The sequence below is a fragment of the Orcinus orca genome, chromosome 2, assembly GCF_937001465.1.
Source record: "Orcinus orca chromosome 2, mOrcOrc1.1, whole genome shotgun sequence".
NCBI lineage: Eukaryota > Metazoa > Chordata > Mammalia > Artiodactyla > Delphinidae > Orcinus > Orcinus orca.
This window is the reverse complement of record NC_064560.1, coordinates 148346554-148354384: the sequence shown is the minus strand read 5'-3', so window position 1 is coordinate 148354384 and position 7831 is coordinate 148346554.

Sequence of the window (7831 nt, the reverse complement as noted above, 5' to 3'; positions counted from 1 at the left end):
TAGCAAAATACCCAACAAATAATAAGTAAATAAAACAACCACAATTAATAACAAACAATAAAATAGATGGTTATTTTATTTGTTCCATTTTAGTCAGACATGGAAATGCAAGTAATTAGAGGTTCATTTATGAGGCAAAAATGTGTTTTAAAATAATATACTACTTTCATTGAATTTTTAATCATTTATCTCTTAACATTAAAATTCAGTCATATAAGTATAATGAAATGTCAAAAGGGAAAGGGCTCTGGACTGTTAAAATATTACTGATATCCATAAAACACACAAAAAATCAGTTTATTATCTTTGTCCTGACAATATTTTTGTACTAAAGAAGATTTTTTTTGTACCAGATAGGAAATTTTAACTTTTAATTGAACGCATAGCTCCATTCACAACATCGGAAAGTAGACCTTACCACATTATTCTACAAATTGTTCTACAATGAATACTTTAATAAAAAGACTTGATTGGCAGTTAATATTTCCCCAAGCTAAGCTTTACCTTTATGCTCTATATGCTTATTTTAAGAATATTTCAACTTGTACCTATTGACAAAAATGACATTGAGTAGGTCAATTCAATAGTGTATTTTTTACTTTGCTCTGAACATTTGTCTTTCAGAGTTCCGCTAAAATAAAATATTTAAAATTTTATCAAATATTAGCTTGAAAAAACTTTGTATAAAAATGCCCTATATAGGAAATGTCTTGTAGCATATATTTTAAAATATTTGCTTCAGACTTTTTGCCTTTCAGTTCCATTAGTGAAACACCAGATCAAATTTCACATATAAACCAGTACATAAAATCCCATGTTTACACTATAATAATTTATTCTTAATAATAAACCCTGCTTAATCTCTATTGTGCACAAGGAGATTCATTGATTCTATTTTATATTTTCACTTTCTTGATACACAAAGTGGAAGTGCTCCAAAATCAGTTTGTGCTTAATGCTAAAGTTTAGACTAAATCTTTGTGATAACGATTTGGACTTTCAACAAATAATATGAATCTACACATGACAGAGAATTCCTAAGTATTATTTTATGACTTATGTTTCTTAAACACAATTTTGCCCCATACAATTATTCAGTAGTGCTATAGATACAACTTTAAATATCACTTGACCAAATAGAATATAGTGCAAGTATCATAGTGGCGAAGGTGATAAATTTTATTCGGCAGTTAATCTTTTTTTTCTGTTCCATAATCAAAATACCAAAATGTATAGTTATATTTTTCTACAAAAATGTTCAAAAACTGTCTAGTTGATCTAGTATGTTTATAGTATAGATTTAATGCATTTGAAACTGTGGCTTACAACTAACCTGTGTTTTCCTGCTATTTCCTAGTTTTAGAGTAGAATAAAATAAATAGTAGAACTATATACAATTTTAGTAAATAAAAATCCTGCTAAATTTTTGTTCAACTTAGAATTAAATGGAGTGAACAGCATATTAATGCTTAATAAGGTAAAATCACCAATCCATGACATTAATGAATAACACAGTTGAAATGTATGTTTTTTAATTTATCTTTTAGTTCATTAATTTAATGAGTGAAATCAAATTTTGAGCAAGATGTCTAATTTGTGTGTGTGTGTGTGTGTGTGTGTGTGTGGTACTTGGGCCTCTCACTGTTGTGGCCTCTCCCGTTGCGGGGCACAGGCTCCGGATGCACAGGCCCAGCGGCCATGGCTTACGGGCCCAGCCGCTCTGCGGCATGTGGGATCCTCCCGGACCGGGGCACGAACCTGTGTGCCCTGCATCGGCAGGCGGACTCTCAACCACTGAGCCACCAGGGAAGCCCAAGATGTCTAATTTTTATAACAAAAACTACTCCTAATTATTAGGGAGTAAGTAGAGAATTTTACAAGCAAATAATATGTTAATAAATCAGTCTTTCAAAATAAAAAAAAAATTAATGGGGACTAAGTAATCTGTAGTTCTATTCTTTAACATTTGTGTTCTTTTCAAAATATATATTCAATGTTGACATTCCTTATGCTGCTCTAATGAATATGCCTTCACCATGGTATGAAGACATTGATACACATATTCTTTTACATTATTTTAATAGACCTCAGTTATTTTAAATGGGTTAGTTCTTTTTAAAAGCAATTACGAAAAACAGCAGTCAAGATGACAGAAGGGGTCTTCTAGCAAGAAAAGAAATGAATAAATCATTCTCATTGTGGACTAAACTGACATGCTATAGGAAAGCCAGGAGGCTTGGGTTTCTCTTCCTTTTATAACAGATCCCCATCATTTCCTTTATTTTTTGCCTGCTCCAGTTGCTCACTGCTGGTCCACTGAGGAATTCACCTTCAGTCTATACCCTGCCAAGTTCCAGAATAGAAAGGGCAATGCTTCTGGAAGAAGGCAGTATATGAACTGCAAACATCCTCTCTTCCCCATCTGAAGTATATCTTTCCTCAGCCTAGGACTCAGTGTACCCAGGAGGCCCAGTGCACTGCCTTTTGGGTCCACAAATCTTCCTTCTACAAATAACACATCCTCAAAAATAAATCATATAACACAGACAAGTATAAATATCACTTCTAACCATACTGCGCAGAGAAGCACTGTTAACATTTTGGTGTCCATTTCTATTGCCTTATACACGTGCACACACACATACACACAAGCCATACAACACACACAAAAGTATTGCTTTAGGTTGGGGTCTCCTATAAGCAGACTCTGAATAAAATTGGAGAAGAAATTGTTTTATTTGGGAGGTAAACCCAGGAGTACCCATAGAGGAGAAGGGATATGCAGACTGGAAGAAAGCCCACTGGGGGGAATTAATGGATAAGTTATCCCTGTGGGAGACAGAGGCTCAATCCTGCTGGGAACCTCAGGAAAACTGCAGTGAATGTTACATGGAGTTGCCCTACCCAGTGAGTGAGAAACTGAGAGTATTTATTCACAAAATCCCAGGCATTATTGGCTGTGGGCTGCCCACAATGGTGTGAACTTCCTGGCACTTCAGGCTTGCTGTGCATATTCCTGAGGCCAGAGAAATCCCTCAGGTGCTTGGAGAAATCAGTTAAGACAGTGTCCAGGGATTCTATGCCTATACAATTATCCAAATTTTTCTTACCTTTCTTGTTTATTTTATAGTCTAATTCAATTGCTTTAGTGTCAGTGCAATCTTATCCTTTTAAACATAACTTTAACCCTTCTCACTATAACAGCTTTATAACAGTATATTACTATACTATTTATTTCCTATTTCTTACTGTAGGACATTTAAATTTTCTATTTTTATTTCTATTTTACCAATACACCAACTTGTTTATTATTTCTTTAGAATAAACCCTTAAAGGTAGAACAGAATAGTGGAGTAAGAGTTTGCACATGATAAATACTGACTAATATTTCCTGATTATCCATCCTAAAAGGTGTGCCATTTTAAACTCCCATCAACAGAACAATTAAAATGCCTGCTTACACACATCTTTCCATTGCTATGTTTTATCAACTTTTCTAAGGTTTGCTTGCTTTTCCCTTATAAATCTGTACTATTCATTATGTTGAAGAGCCAATCAACCATTTATTCTTTTACCACATTATCTATGAGGATGTGAGGTTTGCCTTCTGTACAAACCCTGAAGAAACTCTGGTGTCTCCATTGATGAGTTCCATAAAATTCAAAGAACTTAAGTCCGTAGTTCTGGCACAGTGTTTTCCTCTATAATTTGAAAAGGTACTGCCATTCTTTCTCTAAATGGACTTTTCCAAGGAAAACATTAGTGTTTGGTTTTGCCAGCTGGTGTCTCTTGCTGAACCCTGAAGTGCCTTCAAAAGTTTTAGTTCAAAGTGCCCAGGCTTTCCCATGTTGCTGAAGCACAGATGTCATGTCATCCTCAGGTCGATGATCCCCAAAATACATTTGTTGTTTTCAGTCATGTGCTTTTTAAACAAGAACACTTTTTAAATTTTTATAAATGTAAAACTCAATGCAGAATGTTTGTGTTTTCCTAGTCATTCATCAAAATTTTGCTTTCAGATTTTATTCATGGGTATGATGCAGAAACATTTCTAATTTCCAAGTGTAATAATAGGCCATTGGTCACTGAAATATCTGTGAATAGCATCCAAATAATAGTTATCCACTTAAAAAAGTTTAAACTCTAACACACTCCTAAGCTTTAAGAGCATTCAGCTAGTTTAAAGAGAATCTGTTTTCTTGACAAGTCTAGGTAGAAAGCCTCTGAATTAAGAAGAAGCACTGTAACACTATATTTAGCTGGAAGGATGTTTAGTAACTATGCTATACACCCTAGGAACTATTTTATTAATCTGGGTTGCAGAATCCAAAATATCCTGTGACAATGAGGAAGTTTTCTGTCAAAATACTTGATTACTATTCATTTAAAAAGTCATAAATTCTATTAAACTGGTGTGACCTTTAATATCACTAAAATTAAGTAACCCTAATCCTTACCCTAACCCCTAACCCTAACCCTAACCCTTCACTAAAATTAAGTAGACCTGGTTAAGTGCCCTTAGAGAGAGATTAGTTCCTACTTGTGGCTCTTCTCTGGCTTTTGTAGCTAGGTTAGGTACTATAGTCAGGCAGTTACCTTAAAGCATCAACTGAGTTAATTAACACATAGTTTAAAAGTTCTACAATCCAACAAGGTAATATACCACTTCACATATACATATGTGTGTGTGTGTGTGTGTGTGTGTGTATATATATATATATATATATATATATATATATATATATATATATATACATCCATTTCCGTCAGCTAACACAGTTTCTGTGCAAAATAAGCCCTAAATTAAAAAGTCAGGGTTCCATTATATACCTTAACTCAAATAGGTGCCTCTCCTATCTTTTCAATTTTTTTTTTCATTTTAGTTCTCTAAGTTCAGTATCTGAAGCTTCTGCATGTAAGTTAATTTTTTTAATAGACTTCTCTTTCTCCTGAATAACAACTCTTTGAAGCCATTCTCACTCTACAACAGCTGAATGACAGAATAAATACTGCCCACTCCAGGGTGGAAGTACTTGACTTTATCAGAAATAGATAACTAACACCACTAAGAAAAAGTCTCATTCTGCCTAGTAGTAAGGTCTAGATAACCTGCAGAGTCCTTTTCCTGACCCTGCTCTTGGCTCTAACTAAAAAGGAAAGTTTCTCAAATATGCCACTCCACCTGTCATTCTACCTTCCTTTAATGGGGATGACCTATCACCCCTCTGCCGTTAGCCAGAGATACCACATTCCTCCTCCTTCTCTAGCATGTCCACTGGAGAATAATGTTTTTCTTAAAATTCTGTGTATGATTATCTAAACTGGCTTGAAATAAAAGACATAAATTTGACACAAATGTCAACCTGTGTGTGGGAGATCTTTCCTCTATTAAATATATTGTTGTTTATATTCCCTTTGTAAAACAGCTTAGATAATTGTGTTCTAAATAGGTATTATGCATAAGAAACAATCAATATTAGTTAACACAATCTGGCTAGGATAATATTCTGATTTTGTTCTGCCTTCTTTTAGCTATCATAACCTTGTCCCTCTACATCACACACATCACACACAGGCTGAGAAGTCCCAAGATCTGAAGTTGGCAAGCTGGAGACCCAGGATGGCTAATGGTGTAGTTCCAGTCTGAGCCCAAAGGCCCGAGAACCAGAAGAGCTGATGATGTAAGTTCCAGTCTAAAAGCTGGCAGTCCTGAGACACCAGAGGAGCCAATGTTTCAGGTCTATTCTGAAGGCAGGGAAAGACTGGTGTTCTAGCTCACACAACCAGGGAGGAGGAGCTCCTTTTTTTCTATTCTTAGGAGGTTTGGCCTTTTATTTTTTTTCTATTCAGGCCATCGGCTGATTGGGTAAGGGTCACCCACATTAGGGAGGGCAATCCTGCTTTTACTCAGTCTATTGATTCAAATGTTAATCTCAACCAAAAACATCCTCACAGACACACCCAGAATAATGTTTGACCAAATATCTTGGCACTCTGTGCCCCAGTGAAGTTGACACATAAAATGAATTATCACACCATATCTCATCTGACCTGAATGAAAAATCCAACGGAAAATAAAGACTTTACTCTCAATATAATAGCACATGGAAGTCAGCGTCTATGACAACTTCACTGTAATGTAAAGGTCAAGAGCTCACGGTGGGCGGGGTTGGGGGGGAAAGAGGGAGGACAAAGGGAGGAGGGAGCACTAACAAAACTCAGATCTGGGTTACAGAATGTAGCTGTTGAGACCCAACATGACCTCTCAGGGTGTCCATGATTAAAAACAACAGCCATAACGATAACAACCTGGAAGCAAAATACAGTTACTTTCTGGTCCATTTGGGGTTACAAATATACACTGCTAGACAGATCTACTTTGAGAAAAATGACCTAGTATTTAAGGATATCCTACCTGAGTACTATGAGTGGAGAAGCATCAAAGTCATTACTGTATTTCTCATTTGTCTACCTCACCCTCAACACAGAATGGTGATGCTTTCTCCATATTAGTGTTTAATGCTGAACAGGTGCATGAAGCACAGTTGTGGGCTCGAGAACCGAGAGGCAGAAACCATCCTGCTGCACTGGCTCATCTCCAGATTTGAGAGCAGCCTACAAAACCATTCACTTAAGGCAGATGCAGTACAGAGGTGACTTCCTTTTAAACCTACTGATTTCTTAATTTGAAAAAAAACGCTTTTTATTGAAATATAATATTCACATAAAAGTACACATCTAGTAAATATAAAAATGAATTTACACCAACTAAGCACAGCCCTGTAAGTACACACAGATCAAGAAAACAGAACGTTACCAGCCTCCAGAAGTACCCCTTATGCCTCTCAATCACTAACTTTCCCTGTCAAGGGTAACTGTTATCCTGACTTCTAAACTGATGGGTTAGTCTTGCCTACTTTTGTACCTAATTTAAATGGAAAATATACTAATTAATTAAAAACACTTTTTAAGAGCAGTATTAAAAAATGAAATATATTTTGAACTCACACTATATCACAGATTTTAAACAAGTTCCTCAGCCCAGAATATTACTCTTGCTTTTACATAGCACCCTCCTTTGTCTGGATTAAGGTCTCTTTTACTCTATATTGTGTCTTATTTTGACTACTTCCTTATCACTTACTTGAGAACCCAGCATCTTAACTCTGATATGTTTCTTTCTTTTGTCACTTGCCTGTTGCAAGCCTTGTGCTCCTCTCCTATTTCCCAAATGCCCAATTGAATTGCCCCAGTCAGTAAAACTTATCCTACTAACAAGGTTAAAAATGAATTTTCTCCTGATTTGATTTCACATCTTACTGATACATTTCTTAGTTGCCCAGCACTAAGTTCAGGCAACCTTGTTCCCTTACCCCTTTCACCTAATCTGAGTGACATGAGCCTAAATGACACAGAGAACCTTGTTAGCCTTAAATAAAACACGAATCATTCCTTCTATGCTTGATTAGGGTATATAGGATGTATTTAGCAGATATTAATAATGATCACTAAAATCACTATGAGTTGTTAATAACACACTGATGTGACAAAATAACAAATAATAATAATTTAATGTGATATTTATCTAATCTATTCCCCCTCAGAAAGACCTGGGTTGAGCATAATGCCAACCTTCTTGAAGGCGTAAGTTATGTGGGGCAGGACCAAGGGCAACAAGTAGAAGAAGTTTACAATCCTCCATCAAGAGGAGATGTGCTGAAATGAAAAAATATTAGCATGGGCTGCAGACCTTCATGCCTGTCAAACAAAGAAAGTAATATTTATCTAGCTAAGGTAGTTCCAGAAACTACAGAAAATATGTCATAAGAGA